This window comes from Pristiophorus japonicus, chromosome 5 (genome assembly GCF_044704955.1).
Source record: "Pristiophorus japonicus isolate sPriJap1 chromosome 5, sPriJap1.hap1, whole genome shotgun sequence".
NCBI classification, from domain to species: Eukaryota; Metazoa; Chordata; class Chondrichthyes; family Pristiophoridae; genus Pristiophorus; species Pristiophorus japonicus.
This window is the reverse complement of record NC_091981.1, coordinates 29,622,648-29,643,699: the sequence shown is the minus strand read 5'-3', so window position 1 is coordinate 29,643,699 and position 21,052 is coordinate 29,622,648.

The following is a 21,052-nucleotide window of genomic DNA, read 5'->3' as shown; positions in this document are numbered from 1 at the left end:
GCAGCAAGGGATTCCACTCCCTGAATGTACAACTCGTTGTCGACCACCAGCAAATTATTATTATGGCAGTGAATGCTAAATTTCCAGGCAGCATCCATGATGCTCACATCCTGCGTGAGAGCACTGTATCTGACATGTTTATCAATCAGCCACAAGGTCGATGCTGGATGCTTGGTGACAAAGGATATGGCCTCGCCACCTGGCCGATGACTCCCCCTGCGTAACAACCACACCGAAGCCGAGAAGCCTCCAGAGTACATCCGAACTCCCCTGAGGCTGAAGCAGAGCAGCTTTTTAAATGATGCGACGTGCCCATTTAGAACATGGCATCCATACTGCTGTGAGTAGTTCCAGTTGGTTCAACGTTCTCCCAGCGTTTTTTTCGGCGAGCGAAATTGTCAGCGAGATATGTGCGAGCTGCCGAAAGTAAGGATGGCCGATATACTGGGTGCTAGTTTCGGCAAATGTGATCTTTAGTGGGCAGTTGGTATTATTGAATCTCAGCGTTAATTATGTGCCGAAAGTAATGCTGGGCGATATTATGGCCGTTGGTTTTGCCCATTCTGATGATTCTGTCTAAAAGAAGTGGGCGGGCGGTATTATTTTTTCCTGGCGTTACTTACATGGCGAAAGTGTCTGAAAAGTGGGCGTCAGTTTCCATTCTGTGGCTAAATCGGCGATATCTGGGCGTTACACCACATTTCAGCGTTAAAATGGACGTTAAGTGGGCGTTATGCATGGCAAAATAATGGAAAATCTAGCCCATGGGATCAGAAGCTTACCTGATGGTCAAATAGGATGCCAAGGTTGTGAACAGCCTGGTTCAGCCTCAGACAGTGGCAAGGGAGAAGATGGATTCAGAGACTAGGGAACGGAGTTTGTAACTGGGAACTGGGAACGAAGACAATGGCTTCGGTCTTCCAAATATTTAATTGGAGGAAATTTCTCCTATTGTTACATAGGTAACAGAAGAAGCATGGATAAGCTTAGCAAGCATCAGTAAACACGAACATTCTGTGGCAACAAGGCTCCACAAATAGCCATCAGCTCAATGACTAGTTGGTCTATGCATTTTGTTGGCATTGATTGAGGCCAGGGCATCAGGAGAACTTGTTTACCCTCTTTGTGTAGTGCAACAGAATTCTTTAATATCGGACATGTTAATTTGCAACACCTAACACTCTGATTGGATCCCCTTGATTACAAGACCTGATTACTAATTGGTCCCCTTGGAGGACAAGACACACTCAGCAGTTTCTCTGCAAAGTGTAATTCGAGCCATTCTGACTGCCGACTCCAGACAGAACAGAGCTCACTAGAAACAGACAGGGTTCACTCTCATGGGTTAAGATCTCCCACTCCCCCAAACAAGTTTCTGAACCCACCCCCCATGTTCGTGACCTCCTCCCCCCAGCCCAAGATCCTGATCTACTCAACCCCCAGTCAAAGTTCCTGACCACTTCCCTGCCAAGTTCATGCCCTCACCCCCTAAGTGCCTGATTGTTCCCCCCCACCCCACCCGAGTGCTTCTCCCCTGCCAAGTTCCTGACCTTCTTCCCCCATTGCCCCCTCCCCTCGGTTTCCTGACCTTCCCCTCCCCGCCCAGGTTCCTCTCCCACTATAGATGGGGCATTGTGTGTGGGTCACAGATTGTTCACAGGTTTATTGGATATGAAATGAATAGTGCCAGTGTCATGACTTCATGATTTTGTCCAGTCTTACCATTGGAACCACATTCTCACTCTCAATGACCACCTCCCCACCCTCCCGCCAACCCCCAGCCCCCCCTCTCCCCCGACCCCAGACCTGGATCACGTCCTTCGCTATCCCCACTGTACTCTCCGTGTTCTTTACCCACCCTCCCACTGAGTTCTTGACCGCTCTTCCCACCCTCCCCCGATTCCCCCTCTCCCCGATCTCCCACCCTCTCTCTCTGATCTCACCCCCTTCACTCTCTCTCTGATCTCTCCCCTCTCTTTCTCTCTCTGGGTTCTCCCCCCGCCCTCTCTCTCTGATCTCTCCCCACCCTGTCTCTCTCTCTCTGTCCGATCTTCCCTCCCCCCGTCCCTCTGTTTCTCTCTGAGCTCTCCCTCTCTCTCTGTCCAATCTTCCCCCTCTCTCACTCTCTCTTAGAGCTCTCCCCTCCCACCCCCGGTCTCCCCGTTCAATCCAATCTTTTCCATGGCCTTGACCAACAGAGCTGAACAAAGCGTGGTCCATGCTGCACTGAGCCGCAACTGTTGGCTACTTTGCATGCGCAAAAGCGAAGCGAGCGCACATGTACAAAAAGGGGCGGGGCCGACCACGCTTGCGCAGAAGGGTACAAAAATATTAGTGCAGATAATTACTTCATTTAATATCCACCTGAACCTTCAGAATTGGCAAGTAGGACCTGGATTTAAAGTCTCATAGGACGGTTATGTATTATGCACAAATAGAGGTGCACTTCATATTAAACGGGATGCATAACATAGCAAACACAGAGGATAGCAACAGTGTCAGCCGTGGCTCAGTTGGTAGCACACTCGCCTTTGAGTCAGAAGGTTATGGATTCAAGTCCAACTCCAGAGACTTGAGGACAAAAATCTAGGCTGACATTCCAATGCAGTACTGAGAGTGCTGCACTATCAGAGGTGCCATCTTTCACATGAAACATTAAACTGAGTCCCCATCTGCACTCTCAGGTGGACATAAAAGATCCCATGGCACGATTTCAAAAAAGGAGTTATCCTCGTCTCCTGGCCAATATTTAGCTCTCATTCAACATCACAAAAACAGATTATTGGTCATTATCACGTGGTTGTTTGTGGGACCTTGCTGATCGCACAATTGCTGCCGCATTTCCTATATTACAACAGTCACTATACTTCAAAAGTACTTAATTGGCTTTGGGATGTCCTGGGGTCATGAAAGATGCGATATAAATGCAAGCATTTCGTTTTCATGGGATTTGATTCTTTCATGGCAGCCATCATCCTATTCAGAGGAGGATAGGAACAATCTGACAGTCAGCCTTTTCAGTTAAATACACATTTCACAGGCCCTTGGCAAACAAAAGAGACAAAGATATTTGGTTGATTTTAGCCAGACAGTCTCATAATAGGTGCGAGACTCAAATTCATTCCAAGTTGATTGCAAGCCCCTTTACCTTAATTGATTAACTTATGAACAAAACAACAGCCTGTCTCCACAGAATCTACAGGAATCAATCACCAGATAAATGTCTCCTTATTGGCCCTTGGCTTACATTGTATCTCTTGCCAAACAAAGAGGAAGGTGGCTTAACCGTGGCTAACAAGGGAAATGAGGGATAGTGTTAAATCCTAGGAAGAGGCATATAAATGTTGCCAGAAAAAGCAGCAAACCTGAGGACTGGGAGAAATTTAGAATTCAGCAGAGGAGGACGAAGGATTTAATTAGGAGGTTGAAAATAGAGTATGAGAGTAAGCTTGCAGAGAACATAAAACTGACTGCAAAAGCTTCTATAGATATGTAAAGAGAAAAAGATTAGTGAAGACAAATCAGGTGAATTTATCATCGGAAACAAAGAAATGGCAGATCAATTGAACAAATACTTTGGTTCTGTCTTCACGAAGGAAGACACAAATAACCTTCCGGAAATACTAGGGGTCTGAGGATCTACCGAGAATGAGGAACAGAAGGAAATCCTTATTAGTCAGGAAATTGTGTTAGGGAAATTGATGGGATTAAAGACAAATAAATCCCCAGGGCCTGATAGTTTGCAGCCCAGAGTACTTAAGGAAGTGGCCCTAGAAATAGTGGATGCACGGGTGGTCATTTTCCAACATTCTATAGACTCTGAATCAGTTCCAATGGATTGGAGGGTAGTTAATGTAACCCCATTTTTTAAAAAAGGAGGGAGAGAGAAAACAAGGAATTATAAACCAGTTAGCCTGACATCAGTAGTGGGGAAAATGTTGGAATCAATTATTAAAGATGTAATAGCAGCGCATTTAGAAAGCAGTGACAGGATCAGTCCAAGTCAGCATGGATTTATGAAAGGGAAATCATGCTTGACAAATCTTCTAGAATTTTTGGAGGATATAACTAGTAGAGTGGACAAGGGAGAACCAGTGGATGTGGTGTATTTGGACTTTCAAAAGGCTTTTGACAAAGTTCCACACAAAAGATTAGTGTGCAAAATTAAAACACATGTTATTGGGGGTAATGTATTGAAATGGATAGAGAACTGGTTGGCAGACAGGAAGCAAAGAGGAGGAATAAACGGGTCCTTTTCAGAATGACAGGCAGTGACTAGTGGAGTACCACAAGGTTCAGTGCTGGGACCCCAGATATTTACAATATACATTAATGATTTGGACGAAGGAATTGAATGTAATATCTCCAAGTTTGCAGATGACACTAAGCTGGGTGGTGGTGTGAGCTGTGAGGAGGATGCTAAGAGGCTGCAGGGTGACTTGGACAGATTAGGTGAATGGGCAAATGCATGGCAGATGCAGTATAATGTAGATAAATGTGAGGTTATCCACTTTGGTGGCAAAAACAGGAAGGCAGAATATTATCTGAATGGTGACAGATTAGGAAAGAGGCGGTGCAACGAGACCTGGGTGTCATGGCACATCAGTCATTGAAAGTACTACAGGCAGTGAAGAAGGCAAATGGCATGTTGGCCTTCATAGTGAGAGGATTTGAGTATAGGAGCAGGGAGATTTTACTGCAGTTGTACAGGGCCTTGATGAGGCCATACCTTGAATATTGTGTACAGTTTTGGTCTCCTAATCTGAGGAAGGATATTCTTGCTATTGAGAGAGTGCAGCGAAGGTTCACCAGACTGATTCCCAGGATGGCAGGATTGATATATGAAGATCGACTAGGCTTATATTCACTGGAATTTAGAAGAATGAGAGGGGATCTCATAGAAACATATAAAATTATGATGGGATTGGACAGGTTAGATGCAGGAAGAATGTTCCCGATGTTGGGGAAGTCCAGAACCAGGGGACACAGTCTAAGGATAAGGGGTAAGTCATTTAGGATCGAGATGAGGAGAAACTTCTTCACTCAGAGAATTGTGAACCTGTGGAATTCTTTATCACAGAAAGTTGTTGAGGCCAGTTCGTTAGATATATTCAAAAGGGAGTTAGATGTGGCCCTTATGGCTAAAGGGATCAAGGGGTATGGAGAGAAAGCAGGAATGGGGTACTGAAGTTGCATGATCAGCCATGATCATATTGAATGGTGGTGCAGGCTCGAAGGGCCGAATGACCTACTCCTGCACCTATTCTCTATGTTTCTATGTTTGACTATCTGCATCCTTCTTACAAGAGAAATGATCTCTTATTGCAGGGAGGAGACTGGCTACAGAGAGTGGCTGCCCCAACCTTCGGCCTTTCATGCCCTGTGAAGAGGATGTCCTAGAAATCCTGGAGAGACCAATGGCAGGGATGTTGGAACAGATGTGGGAGGGCGAGTGCCAGCTGTAGATTCATCATAACAGTCTGCTGCTCTACCGTTGTGAGCTACAGGATCACACCTTACATCTGGAGGCTGTCTTCTGCAAATTCATGTTACGCCATCAATAGCGGCTCACAAGAGAATGCTACTTTTCGAGATAGAACAGGTGGAGATGACACTGGATGAGATTGGTAACAAAATAAGTGCATTTAAAATAAAATGAGGGGCTATATTAAATAAACTAATGAAACTCAAAGAGGATAAAACCCCTGGTCTGGATGGATTCCATCTGCGCATTTTAAAGAACCTAGGGAAGAGATAGCAGAGGCATTACTACATATATTTTAATTCATTAGAAACAGGTAAACGCCTTGGGACAGTTCACTACATTAAAGGTGCTATATCAATTGTTGTTGCAGTGCCAGAGGACTGGTGGATAGCTAACGTAATACCTATATTTAAGAAGGGAGATAGAACATGTTCAGAAAACTATAGACCAGTCAGCTTAACATCGCTGGTAGGAAAAATAATGGAATCCCTTCTAAAGGAGTGAATGGAAGAACATCGAGAAACCAAAAATATAATAATAAATCGTCAGCATGGATTTCAAAATAGAAATTCTTGCTTGACCAACCTCATTGAATTTTTTGAAGAGGTAACAGAGAGAGTAGATGAGGGTAATGTAGTAAATGTAATTTATTTAGATTTTCAAAAGGCCTTTGATAAGCTACCCCATAATAGACTGATGAACAAGGTCAGAGAATGCGGAGTCAGGGGACAAGTAGCAGAATGGATAGCTAGTTGGCTTCAAGACAGAAAGCAGAGAGTAGGAGTAAACGGTAGCTTTTCACAGTGGCAGAAGGTGGGAAGTGGTGTTCCACAAGGATCAGTGCTGGGTCCAATGTCGTTCACAATTTATAATAATGATTTAGAGTTTGGAATCAAAAACACAATTTCTAAATTTGCAGATGACACAAAATTGGGGTATAGTCAATACTGAGGAGGACTGCAACAAATTACAAGAAACATTAATAAACTTGCAGAATGGGCATAAATGAAATTCAACATAGATAAATGTGAGGTATTGCATTTTGGTAAGAAATATAGGGAGGACACATATTAAAAAGAAAGACTTACTTTTACACAGCACCTTTCACGACCACCGGACATCTCAAAGTACTTTACAGCCAATGAACTACTTTTGGAGTGTCGTCACTGTTGTAATATGGAAAATGCAGCAGTCAATTTGCGCACAGCAAGCTCCCACAAACAGCAATATGATGAGCAGATAATCTATTTTGATTATGTTGATTGAGGGATAAATATTGACCAGGACACCGGGGATAACTCCCCTGCTCTTCTTCGAAATAGTGCCAGGAGATCTTTTACATCTACCTGAGATAGCAGGTTTAATGTCTCATCTGAAAGACAGATATATTACTTGGAAAAAAGAATCTAAATGGGGTAGAGGAGCAAAGGGATTTCGGGGTACAAATACACAAATCGCTAAAAGTATCGACAAGGCCATAAAAAAGTAAACCAGGCACAAGGGTTTTTTTCTAGAGGGATAGAATTGAAAAATTATGAAATTATACTAAACTTGCATCGAACCTTGGTTAGACCACATTTGGAGTACTGCGTACAATTCTGGTCGCCATATTATAAAAAGGATATCGAGGCACTAGACAGGGTGCAGAGAAGATTTACAAGGATGATACCAGAAATGCGAGGGTATACCTATCTGGAAAGGATGAACAGGCTGGGTCTCTTTTCTCTTGAAAAGAGAAGGCTCAGGGGTGACCTAATCGAGGTCTTTAAAATCATGAAAGGTTTTGATAGAGTAAATACAGATAAATGTTTCCACTTGTGGGGAAGAGCAAAACTAGAGGTCATCAATATAAGATAGTCACCAATAAATCAAATAGGGAATTCAGAGAATGATGAGAAAGTGGAACTCACTACCACAGGGAGTGGTTGAAGCGAATAGTATTGACGCATTTAAGGAGAAGTTAGATAAGCATATGAGGGAGAAGGGAAAAGAAGGTTACGCTGATAGAGTTAGATGAGAAAAATCTATTTAATGGGAGGAGACTCGATTAAAGCATAAATGCCAGCATGGACTGGTTGGGCCAAATGGCCTGTTTCTGTGCTGTATATCCTATGTAATCCTCTGCAGCCCATTCTAACCTATCCTCTTCCTATTCTTCTCCTGCTCCTCTCAAAATACAGAAGAAGCAGAATTGGAAGAATATCTGCAAAGTCCTCCCTCTTCCAGTTCTGCCAGCACTGAAACACATTCTCCCTCTCATCATTCTCCCTCTCCCTCCCGAGCACCAGCCAAGAGACATGCACCCAGGAGGGCATCAGTGAGTCAGCCTGGGGGGGGAAGGGGGGGGGGAAGGAGGAGGAAACGCACAGGGTGAGACAGAGCATGCGTGAACAGGAGAAAGTGAGGTGGAATATCGGGAGGGCAATGTTCTTCAGAGGCTCAGGAGTCATTTGCACTAGGATGACGGGGGGGAGCTTAAGTCCAACGGTTCCTGTTTTTAGAAGTAAAATTACCAATGTGTCCTTATAGACCTGGGCCATTTTTCCCTGCCTATGCAGATGACCCAGTCCTCAGGGTTTGGGTTGAGGTCTGTGTCTTTCGACATGGGCTGCTATTCTGGGAGTTCCATTCTGCCAAACTTCTGCTGGTCGAACAGGACTCCTGGAATTCAGTCACATTATCTTTTTCTATTGTAATTTTCTCCTGGAAATATTCCTGCAAAGCCTGGGGGCAGTTCCGCAGACAGCGCTGGTCCTCTGACACCTCACCCAAGTTACCATTCTTCATGCACGAGGCTGCAGCTGTGACATGTTGACGTATCTGGCCAAGCAGGCCTTGCTGGCTCTTGAATCATCTCTGGAATCACTCAGGATTTACTCTGGCACACATTTTTTTGAATGCTGTACCCCTGAGAGTATGTCATACTTGCTTGAGGTGCTTCTGAAGAGCCAACCAGCATCCTGATTAGTTAGCTTTCACATATCTGTATCGCTGAGTCTGCAGTTACCACCAACATTGGGCATTGGAGCCTTCACCTGGACTGATCCTCTGCGAGGGTGAGGTAGATGAAGTCGCCAGGGTACCAGGGGTTGGGCACAGAACACACCTGGTGCAGCCTGACCAGTCCGGTATCCCTCAATTGATTCTCCTCTTCTTCCTCCATATAGTTCAGCAAGGAGAATTCCCTTTGGGAAACCCAGTTATGGTACCAGTGGTAGTCGTGCAGAAAAAAGCTGCCAAGCAATTAGCAAAAGGGCTCATGAAAGCTGAAGTGGACACAGAAAATAAGTTAAGGAAATTGATGTAGGATTAAGGCACTCAGTCATTTGATCAACTTGCTTTGCTCTTGAAATTAATTTCCCCCTGCACTTGATGTTCGGTGACACTGGATTCCTACAAAATATATGAGATAATTTAAATTTTCTGGAGCACAGGCAGAAAATTGCACAGGCGGGATAAGGAAGTCACCCCAAGTAATTTAATGAAGTTCCCAATTGTTTCAGGTGGGATTTTTCTGTACCTGCTCCAAGGGAAGTCTGCATCGGGCACAAACAGGGCAGGGGCCCAACAAATGTACAGGATCTGCAGCACAGAAGCAGGTCTTTCATCCCAACTGGTCTATGCCGGAGTTTATACTCCACACAGGTTTCCTCCCACTCTAGTTACCTCCTCCCACCCAGCTCCCATGTCCCTCTGTTCCCACCTCACTCATGCATGCATCAGGCTTGGTCCTTGCCCCTGACTCTGATCCACTATGCTCCTTGTATGGGAGCATACGGGCATAATTGGTCCCTCTGGAGTGGAAATTCGGTTCTCTAGTGCCTCAGGTAGCGGCCAGAAAGAGCGTTAAAGTGTGCGCCGTAGCTTAGCGACCGGGCGCGCAGCGTTTAGCGCCACGCCGGGCTAACTGGGGCGTGAAACGCTAGCGCCTGGCTGTTGATGATCAGTCCGATTGTGATGTCAATCAGGTGCAACAACCGCGCTCGCGCCCCGCTCGCTAAATTCGGTCCTGCCACCTCATTTAGTGACCACCACTAATCACAGTCTGAAGAAACAGTCAGTACAGCCTTCCGCAGTCGTCAACTGGTGGCCATTTAAATGGATGAGGAAGCGCTTCTCTCGGAGGTGACAGTCAGTGCAACGTTTGCACAGAACAGGTTGCGCGAACCTCTGTGTTTGCAGCAGCAGATGGACATAAGTGAACAGGATGGACAGGATGAAAACAAGTGATTTTGAAAACTTTAATGGGTGCATTACTATGCCCACTTTCAAAACTCGGCTTTTCCCGGGATTTCAAATCTGACTTCGGAGCATGCGTAATGTATTCTAGAATTTAACGCGAGCATTTTCGTTAGTGCCCTCCCCCCAGGTCAGGTGTGTAACGGCTGATTTAGCGCCCCGTCAGCTCTTGGCCTGATTCCAACAAATATCTCGGTGGGAGGCGCAAAATTTTCAGGACGCTAAAATTACCGCTTTGCCTGGATTAACGCCTCAAAATGGGTGGTAGCAAATTTCCACCCCTCGATCCCTCAGCCACACTGGACAAACTCGCTGAACCTACGGGGAATGCCAGCACAGGTTTTAATTTCTGTGACCTGCAAATATAATTGTCCTTCATAATCTGACTCTTTGTTGTTTCTGGCCCTGGCACTTGTCACATGGAGGACAGGAATCTATGATTTATCTTTTAAGCATATCTTTGCAATCACTGTGCTGTACAAGCACCATCTTCTGACTAATACAATAAAAGAATGACAGATATTAGGTTGTACTCAGAGTGGATTAATTCTATTAGGTGTTTCAGTGCTTGTGGTTTGTGTTTAATGTAATTTATGGGTGCAGTTGCCCTCTTGTATGTGGTAAACGTTATCAGCTCATTGTTGATCCATCCAACCAGATGGTCCTGGGAGACGAATCCTGAACAGCTTTTAAAAGGGAAGTGGATAAATATTTTAAAGCAATGTGTGGGGAAAGGGCAGGGAAATGGCACTGAGTGTATGGCTGTTTCAGGGAGCCAGCAAAAACCCTTTACGCACTTTTGCTAAAGTTACAACGATGGAGCGGCACCAGCTCTGCGGAGATTCCTGGCCGATGATTCGAACACTAAGTGCACCACCAGCTGAGGGAGCAGCATCCGAGCAGGAGCAGGCAATTCCGCCCCTCGAGCCTGTTCCACACTTCAATTAGATCGTGCTGGCAGGAACCTCCAAAGCCAGCGACAAGCTATAAGGAACGCCAAGGGTACGAGACCAGTATTTGCAAGTTACCCTGAAGCACCTGCAGCAGGACCAGATCTCCTTACTGAAGTTTCCATAGGATCATTCACCACAGCGGCAGCATCCACTGCCACTTCTGCAGGACTCTGTGATAGCACAGAACTGTTGCTAACATGACTGGCAACCGATTGATCCCGTGCTACCACACTCACACTGCTGCTGCAAGACACCCGCCTCACATATACCCACTGTCTGACCATTGAACACAGGGCAGTTATTCGGGGAATCCCTCTCTTCCTGGCCTGTAATTATTATAAAAATTAGTTCAAGATAGCTATGACTACATTACCCTCTCTGTGTCTGGTATCTGTCTTATATTTCACTCCTTTTGTCTCCTGCTAATATGACAGCTGCCATTTAACCATCTCCTATTCTCCACCTGAGGTTATTCTATTTCTTTTTTCCGTGTTTGTGTTGTATTTTTATTTTTCCCTTTCCCTTAGTGTGTCCCTTTTCAAAAATGCTGTTAGTCTATAATATCTCCTAGTCCCGAGGTAGGGCTGAAGCATCGACTGCCTCCTGTTTTTCCACAGATGCAAAATTGGCCTGCTAAGTATTGCAATCATTCATTACATTACTGTGATATATTCACAGAGCACAAGCACACACAGCTTCTAACATGGCAGGCAGCTCTGTCAGAAGCCACCGGAACATGCCTGGTTCTGTTTAATTATTAACTCTGTAGTTGCAGTACACAATACGTTCACATCCACCGTGTGGAGCTACAAACATTACAAGCTTACAGACATTACACTTCTCCCTCCTTAATGAAGAAGTTATTATAACAAACATCACACATAACTTGCATGTTTATACATAACCAGGATATAGACTTATTTTTTTCCATATTTATAAACTTAACTTAACCACTTGTTTTCTGTTTCAAAGAGGATACCTTCGCTCTCGAACAGAACCTTCCAAATGTGGTGGCGAATCTAAACTCATTCGAGGCTCATCCTGAGGAACGTTTTCCTCCACGGAATTGCCTTGATTTTCATTTGAACTCACTCTCACTTCAGGCTGTTTGTTTTCCTGACTCGGACTCAGACTTACATTCTGATTTTCTCTTGGATTTGTTTCCAGTACATTAGATGTAGGATATGCTACTGGTATATCAAAACTATCTGATGAGTCAGAAATGATTGAATCATTCCCACCTTCAACTCCTTCTATGTCTATAGGTAAAATATGATCAATATGAATAAACCTAACCTGTCCATTATCAAACATCTTTACCAAATATGTGCGAGGACCACATATCTTCACCACTCTTCCTGGCAACCACTTTAACCATTTATGGTGATGGTTCTCCACTCTCATCTTCTGGTTTAATTTCACACTTCTCTCTTTTACTCCACCTCTATCATGATTCTCTTTCTGTCTTAATTGTGTCGCTTCTACGGACTGTGCCAAATTTGGTTTTAACAACGAGAATCTGGTTCGTGGCTGTCATTTGAGAAACAACTCTGCTGGTGTTCTACCAGTAGTTGTGTGAGGAGTATTACGACATGTAATTAGAAAATTAGCCAATTTGTGATCCAATGATGACTGTCGTTTCTTTGGATTTCGACCTAACATTTGTATTATGAGGGCACGTTTTACAATTTGTACAGTGCACTCTGCTGCACCATTCGAGGCAGGGTGGTATGATGGAACCTTGGTATGTTTCACACCATTTTTGCTTGTGAATTGTGCAAATTCTTCTGAACGAAATTGTGGTCCATTATCCGAAACAATTTCTTCTGGGAGGCCAAATGAAGAAAATAAACTTCGCAAAATGTCTAATGTTTTACTTCCTCATCCCACTTCGAATGGTTATCAATCACAATGAACAATTGTTGTCCTTCTAATTCAGCAAAATCAATATGTAGTGTTTGCCACACCCTGGAAGGCCATTTCCATGGCTGTAAAGGTACTATGGTGGTTGCTTGCATACCGATTGACATGTCGGACACTGACTCATGATGTACTCTATATCTTTATCAAGACCTGCGTGCAAAACTCTTGGTCAAGCACATTCCCAGGTGCTGGTCATGGAGATCTCCTAATAATTAGGACCTAAATTTATTTGGTATAACCACTCTTGCACCCCACATGATATAATCTTTATCGACTGATAATTAATTCCTTCGAATGAAGAATGGACGAATATCTTTGTCTGTTACTTGGTTTGGCCATCCATTTGCAATATAATCATACACCTTTGATATCACTGGGTCACGTTTGGTTGCTCTATCAATCTCTTCAGCTGTGACTGGCAGTTCATCAATGAATGAAAAATAAAACACTTCTTCCCTATCCGGTGTAAATTGTGATGAGGAAGGCAATCTAGACATTGCATCAGCATTACTGTGATCAGCTGATCGTCTGTATTCTATATCATATGTATATGTATAAGCCCATCTCTGCATTCGGGCTGCAGCTAATGTTGGAACTGGGGACTTTGGATGGAGGATTATGGTCCGTAACGATGGTAAACTTACGACCATATAAGTATTTGTGAAACTTCTTGACCCCAAAAATTAATGCCAAAGCTTCCCTTTCAATTTGCGCATAATTACTCTCACTGGCACTGAGAGTGCATGAAGCAAAAGCAATTGGTCTCTCCTCCCCACTATGTGATACATGAGGGATCACTGCCCCAACTCCATATGGAGAGGCATCACATGCTAGCTTAATCTCCTTAGCTATGTCATAGTGAACTAATATGGTGCTCTCTGCCAATTTTCTTTTACACTTCTTAAATGCTGCATCGCATTCTTTTGACCACTTCCAATGGACCTGTTTTTTCAATAGTTCATTCAGTGGATGTAATGCTGAAGCCAAATTTGGTAGGAACTTCCCATAATAGTTCAAAAGACCCAAGAATGAATGAAGTTCAGTGACATTCCTGGGAATGGGTGCATTTCTGATTGCATCCAGTTTTTCCTTGGTTGGATGTAAACCATCTTTGTCTACTCTGTACCCTAAGTACTCAACTGAGTTTTGAAATAACTCACACTTATGAGCAGACACTCGTACTCTGTGCTTCTCTAGCCATTTGAGGACTTCATTCAATATGTTATTATGAATTTGCCTATTTGGTGCTGAAATTAGTATGTCATCAAAATAACATACTACCCCTTCAATACCTTGCAAAATCTGATGCATCACCCCTTGGAATATGGCAGAAGCAGAAGACACTCCAAACAGTAATCGATTAAATTGATACAGGCCGAGATGAGTATTTATAGTCAAGTATGATTTGGACTCCTCATCTAGTTCAAGCTGTAAGTCGGCATTCGTAAGATCCAGTTTTGAGAAAATCTGACCACCTGTCAGTGTTGTGAACAAATCTTCTATATTTGGCAACCTGGTTTACGGTTACTGTATAATCACCACACAATCTTACCTTACCATCAGACTTAGGTACAACAACAATGAGTGTAGCCCAATTACATCGATCTATCTTACAAATAATGTTCTCAGTCTCTAGTCTTTTGAGTTCTTGCTCAACTTTCTCCTTGAGTGCATATGGTACAGAATGTGGCTTGTAGTAAACCGATCTAGCATCTCTCTGTACTCTGACACGCGCCTTGAAGCCTTGGATCAGACTGCCCATTTCGCAGAACACCTTCGGATACTTCTTGATAACATCATCCGTTGATGCAAATCTCATTTCCACACGGAAAATCTCACTCCAATCCAGCTTCAATGATCTCAACCAATTTCTTCCTAGTAAAGAAGGCTTGTCTCCTTTCACTATTATTAGAGGCAAGTTCTGAAATTGATCCTTATATTTCACCGGTGCGCTGATACGACCTACCACAGGAATGTTCTCTCCCGAGTAGCCTCGCAGCTCCATCTTGGATTTCTCCAGTTGGAAATCACGCAATTTGTCGAGGTACAGCGACTCCGGTACCACACTCACGGATGCACCCGTGTCGATTTCCATTGGTATCTTGAATCCCGCAACATCTATGTGGATTTTGATACTTCCTAAATCGCTGTCTGTTAACCTCGTGCTCCTGATGACATGCAGCTCTATCATCTCCTCGTCCTGTTGCTATTCTTCCATGCTATGTAGTCTCTGGGGATTCCTACTCATACTTTTAACGCTGGACTCATAGCTTTTAAAGCTGGTTTACCCTTCAGTCGGCATGCCTTCGCAAGATGCCCAGTCTTTCTGCAGAAGAAACACTCTGCCTTCACATATGGACAACTTTGAGCAACGTGTTGTCCCAGACACCTATAGCACGACTTCGAAGCTCTGTTAGAATTTCTAGTTTCTGAGACTTTGGACCCTCACCGTCTTTTACTTTGAATCTGCAGGCGATTTACCTCTGTTGACTGACGACCGTAATTCTCATGAAATTCTCGGGAATATTGCTCGGCCATGTCCATCGACCTCGCTGCCTGACAAGCAAGCTCAAAAGTGAAGTCATCCGTCGTCAATAGCTTTCTTCTGATCGCATCATTTTTCACCCCACAAACAAAATAATCCCGCAATTGAAAGTTTCCGAAATTACAGTGAATAGATAGCTTTTTTAATGCTACAATGTAATCACTGATACTTTCATCAGTCTTTTCATTTTGTATACCGAAACGATAGCATTCAGCAATTTCTAACGGTTTGGGGTTGTAGTGCTGCTCCAGCTTCTTAAAATCTCTTGAAGCGTTGTGTCCTTTGGCTCATCTGGCACAAGCAGATTTACCAGAGTTTCATATAATTCAAGTCCAGGTGCAGATAAGAAGATAGCTCGCTTCCGTTCCAATATTGCCTGATTCGGGACTGCATTCTCTGGAACTTCGATTATATTATTTGCAGTCGGAGAGGCGTGAGTCCGGGGTCGGCGAGAGGCCTACAAAAGGCCGTGAGAGGTGTCGGGAGGTGCGTCGGAGAGGCGTGAGTCCGGGGTCCGCGAGAGGCCTACAAAAGGCCATGAGAGGCGTCGGGAGGTGCGTCGGAGAGGCGTGAGTCCGGGGTCGGCGAGAGGCCTACAAAAGGCCATGAGAGGCGTCGGGAGGTGCGTCGGAGAGGCGTGAGTCCGGGGTCGGCGAGAGGCCTACAAAAGGCCATGAGAGGCATCGGGAGGTGCGTCGCTGAGGCGTGAGTCCGGGGTCGGCGAGAGGCCTACAAAAGGCCGCGAGAGATGTCAGGAGGTGCGTCGCTGAGGCGTGATGCTGGGGTAGGCGATAGGCCTATAAAGACCACGAGTTCAGCAGTCGGGAGGTGCATCGCTGCGTCGGGAGTCCGTGAGTCGGCGAGGGACCTATAAAGGCCAGCTTGTGCAGCTACAGGGAGAAGTCAAAAAAGCGAAGTAGAAAGAAATAGAAAGGTGACGTCACAGCCAAGGGGGTAATTAATTGGCTGGTGATTGGTAAGTAGTTTTTCTTTTTTCTCTTCTATATCAGTAAGTAACCTTTAGCATTGTTGTTGCTAATTTAAGTTAATCTAAGAGTTAAGTCATGGCAGGAGAGCTCGGACATGTGTTATGCTCCTCCTGTACTATGTGGGAAATCAGGGACGCCTCCAGTGTCCCTGACGACTACATGTGCGGGAAGTGTATCCGCCTCCAGCTCCTGACGGACCGCGTTGCGGAATTGGAGCGGAAGGTGGATTCACTCTGAAGCATCCACGATGCTGAGAATGACGTGAATAGCACGTTTGGTAAGTTGGTCTTACCGCAGGTAAAGGGTCCACAGCCAGATAAGGAATGGAAGACCAACAGGAAGAGCAGTGCAAGGAAGGTAATGCATGGATCCCCTGCAAAACAGATTCACCACTTTGAGTACTGTTGAGGGGATGACTCATCAGGGGGGAGCAGCAGCAGCCAAGTTCATAGCACTGTGGCTGGCTCTGCTGCACAGGAGGGCAGGAAAAAGAGTGGGAGAGCGATAGTGATAGGGGATTCAATTGTAAGGGGAATAGATAGGCGTTTCTGCGGGATGGTATGTTTTACTCCCTGGTGCAAGGGTCAAGGATGTCTCGGAGCGGGTGCAGGACATTCTGAAAAAGGAGGGTGAACAGCCAGTTGTTGTGGTGCACATTGGTACCAACGATATAGGTAAAAAACGGGATGAGGTCCTACGAGACGAATTTAAGGAGCTAGGAGCTAAATTAAAAAGTAGGACCTCAAAAGTAGTAATCTCGGGATTGCTACCAGTGCCACATGCTAGCCAGAGTAGGAATTGCAGGGAGACAGAGGGAAACAAAATGAAGACAGAAGCAAAAGACAGAAAGGAGATGAGTAAAAGTGGAGGGCAGAGAAACCCAAGGCAAAAAATAAAAAGGACCAATGTACAGCAAAATTCTAAAGGGTCAAAGTGTAATAAAAAGGCAAGCCTGAAAGCTCGGTGCCTCAATGCGAGGAGTATTCGGAACCCAGGAGAGAGCTCTGAGCTAGTTAGAGTGGGTGAGAGCGCAGATGAACAGGACCCCAAGAAAGAATGCAAAAGGCAGGAGGCAACAGAGCAGAGCAGCACTGGGGTAAGTGTAAACCACAAGGTGATAGGAAGGGACAATATGTATGAATATAAAAGGGCTGCAGGAGGGGTCAAAACTAAAAATCATGGATTAAAAACTAGTATTAAAACACTTTACCTAAACGCACGCAGCATTCGAAATAAAGTAAATGAGTTGACGGCACAAATCATTACAAATGGGTATGATTTGGTGGCCATTACAGAAACGTGGTTGCAGGGTGGCCAAGACTGGGAATTAAACATACAGGGGTATCTTACAATTCGGAAGGATAGACAAGAAGGGAAAGGAGGTAGGGTAGCTCTGTTAATAAAGGATGATATCAGGGCAGTTGTGAGAGATGATATTGGCTCGAATGAACAAAATGTTGAATCATTGTGGGTGGAGATTAGAGAAAGTAAGGGGAAAAAGTTACTGGTGGGCGTAGTTTATAGGCCCCCAAATAATAACTTCACGATGCGGCGGACAATAATCAAGGGAATAATAGAGGCATGTGAAAAAGGAATGGCAGTAATCATGGGGGATTTTAACCTACATATCGATTGGTCAAATCAAATCGCACGAGGTAGCCTGGAGGATGAATTCATAGAATGCATTCGGGATTGTTTCTTAGAACAGTATGTTACAGAACCTACAAGTGAGCAAGCTATCTTAGATCTGGTCCTGTGTACTGAGACAGTAATAATGAACGATCTCCGAGTAAAAGATCCTCTCGGAATGAGTGATCACAGTATGGTTGAATTTGTAATACAGATTGAGGGTAAGGAAGTAGTGTCTCAAACGAATGTACTATGCTTAAACAAAGGGGACTACAGTGGGATGAGGGCAGAGTTAGCTAAAGTAGACTGGGAACACAGACTAAACGGTGGCACAACTGAGGAACAGTGGAGGACTTTTAAGGAGCTCTTTCATAATGCTCAACAAAAATATATTCCAGTGAAAAAGAAGGGCGGTAAGAGAAGGGATAACCAGCCATGGATAACCAAGGAAATAAAGGAGAGTATCAAATTAAAAACCAATGCGTATAAGGTGGCCAAGGTTAGTGGAAAACTAGAAGATTGGGAAAATTTTAAATGACAGCAAAGAATGATGAAGAAAGTAATAAAGAAAGGAGAGATAGATTACGAAAGTAAACTTGCGCAAAACATAAAAACAGATAGTAAAAGCTTTTACAGATATATAAAACGGAAAAGATTGACTAAAGTAAATGTTGGTCCCTTAGAAGATGAGAAAGGGGATTTAATAATGGGAAATGTGGAAATGGCTGAGACCGTCAACAATTATTTTGCTTCGGTCTTCACAGTGGAAGAAACAAAAACCTTGCCAAAACTTGCTGGTCACAGGAATGTGGGAAGGGAGGACCTTGAGACAATCACTATCACTAGGGAGGTAGTGCTGGACAGGCGAATGGGACTCAAGGTAGACAAGTCCCCTGATCCTGATGAAATGCATCCCAGGATAGTAAAAGAGATGGCGGAAGTTATAGCAGATGCATTCGTTATAATCTACCAAAATTCTCTGGACTCTGGGGAGGTACCAGCGGATTGGAAAGCAGCTAATGTAATGCCTCTGTTTAAAAAAGGGGGCAGACAAAAGGCAGGTAACTATAGGCCAGTTAGTTTAACATCTGTAGTGGGGAAAATGCTTGAAGCTATCATTAAGGAAGAAATAGCAGGACATCTAGATAGGAATAGTGCAATCAAGCAGAAGGGGAAATCATGTTTAACTAATTTACTGGAATTCTTTGAGGATATAACGAGCATGGTGGATAGAGGTGTACCGATGGATGTGGTGTATTTAGATTTCCAAAAGGCATTCGATAAGGTGCCACACAAAAGGTTACTGCAGAAGATAAAGGTACGCGGAGTCAGAGGAAATGTATTAGCATGGATCGAGAATTGGCTGGCTAACAGAAAGCAGAGAGTCGGGATAAATGGGTCCTTTTCGGGTTGGAAATCGGTGGTTAGTGGTGTGCTACATGGATTGGTGCTGGGACCACAACTGTTTACAATATACATAGATGACCTGGAAGAGGGGACAGAGTGTAGGGTAACAAAATTTGCAGATGACACAAAGATTAGTAGGAAAGCGGGTTGTGTAGAGGACACAGAGAGGCTGCAAAGAGATTTAGATAGGTTAAGCGAATGGGCTAAGGTTTGGCAGATGGAATACAATGTCGGAAAATGTGAGGTCATCCACCTTGGGAAAAAAAATAGTAAAAGGGAATATTATTTGAATGGGGAGAAATTACAACATGCTGCGATGCAGAGGGACCTGGGGGTCCTTGTGCATGAAACTCTTTTGAGTTTACCTGAAAATAAACATAAACATTAAACCGCGCCACCCACCTGGGTGACACAGCAGACATTTTCAAGGCCCCTTTTTTTTTTCGGTTTTTTTTTGGGGCGCTAAAATCAAATTTTTTCCAGTGCCCCCTATAAAAGGGGAGGGGGACACTAAAAGCACCAGCAATTAAAACAAATTAAACTTTAAAACGTAAAATCAAATTAAAATTTGGTTGCCGGGCGTGATGATGCACTCCAGTCCCTCCGGTGCCCACCTCTCGCGAAAGGCCGCGAGCGTACTGGTGGACACCGCGTGCTCCATCTCCAAGGACACCCTGGACCGGATGTAAGAGCGCAAGAGAGGTAGGCAGTCAGGTTGAACGACCCCCTCGACCGCCCGCTGCCTGGACCGGCTGATGGCACCCTTGGCCGTGCCCAGGAGCAGTCCTACGAGGAGGCCTTCGGACCTACCCGCTCCCCTCCGCACAGGGTGCCCAAAGATCAGGAGAGTGGGACTGAAGTGCAGCCAGAATTTCAGGAGCAGCCCCTTCAAATAATAAAACAGGGGCTGCAACCTTGTGCATTCCATAAAAACATGGAACACGGACTCTTCCAGACCGCAGAAATTGCAGGCGGCCTGGGAGTCCGTGAACCGGCTTAAAAATTTGTTGCACGGCACTGCTCCGTGCACCACCCTCCAGGCCAAGTCCCCGATGAATAGTGGGAGGACCCCTGCGTAGAGTGCCCTCCATCGGGGACCCCCGCCTCCTCCGGACGGCAAGATGGTACGCCATGGCGTGTCCGGACGGCCGGCGAGGATGGCAAAGTTGAGGGTGTGCAGGAGCAGCCCGTACAGGAAACCCCTCCGCGCGGAACTGAAAGGCATGGAGGGGATTTCCCCGAGGCGGCTCAAGTTGTGAGGCGCCGGCCCCCGAGGGAGGTTCCGGGGTTTGGCGCCGATGAGGAATTCCGTCCGGACGGGGGTCAGTTCGGACGGGATCTCCCCACGTGTTTGAGCCTCCTCGATGCACCTAACGGAGTCAGGGCCCAGAGCTGTTTTTAGCGACTCGATGGCATCGGCCGCGTGGCGGACGTTGGCAGAATTTAGGCGCCGCGCCAGCGTGTCTGGCGCCATCCAGCCCGCTCCTCCGCCATCGAGCAGGTCCCTGACCTGGTCACCTCACCAGCCACAGCCCTCTCTTCCGACCGCCACATAAAACCTCGGCCGTGGAGGTACGGATTCCCGAGCAGCGGCTCCTGCAGGACGGCCGCCACTCCAGCCGGCGGAGAGCTGCGCTTGGTGGAGACTTTGTTCCAGACCCTGATGAGTTCCCTGTAAAAGACAGGCAGCTCCCGGAGGGCGGTCCTGGCACCCCCCAAGTTCACAAACAGGAGCTGCGTGTCATAATTGAGGTCGCGCTGCTGGCGGAGGAAATACCTCGCCAGAGCACACCACCTAGGAGGGGGCTCGACGTAAAGGTATCTCTGCAGAGTCTGAAGACGGAAAGTCGCGAGCTGGGCGCTGACGCACACCAACGACTGA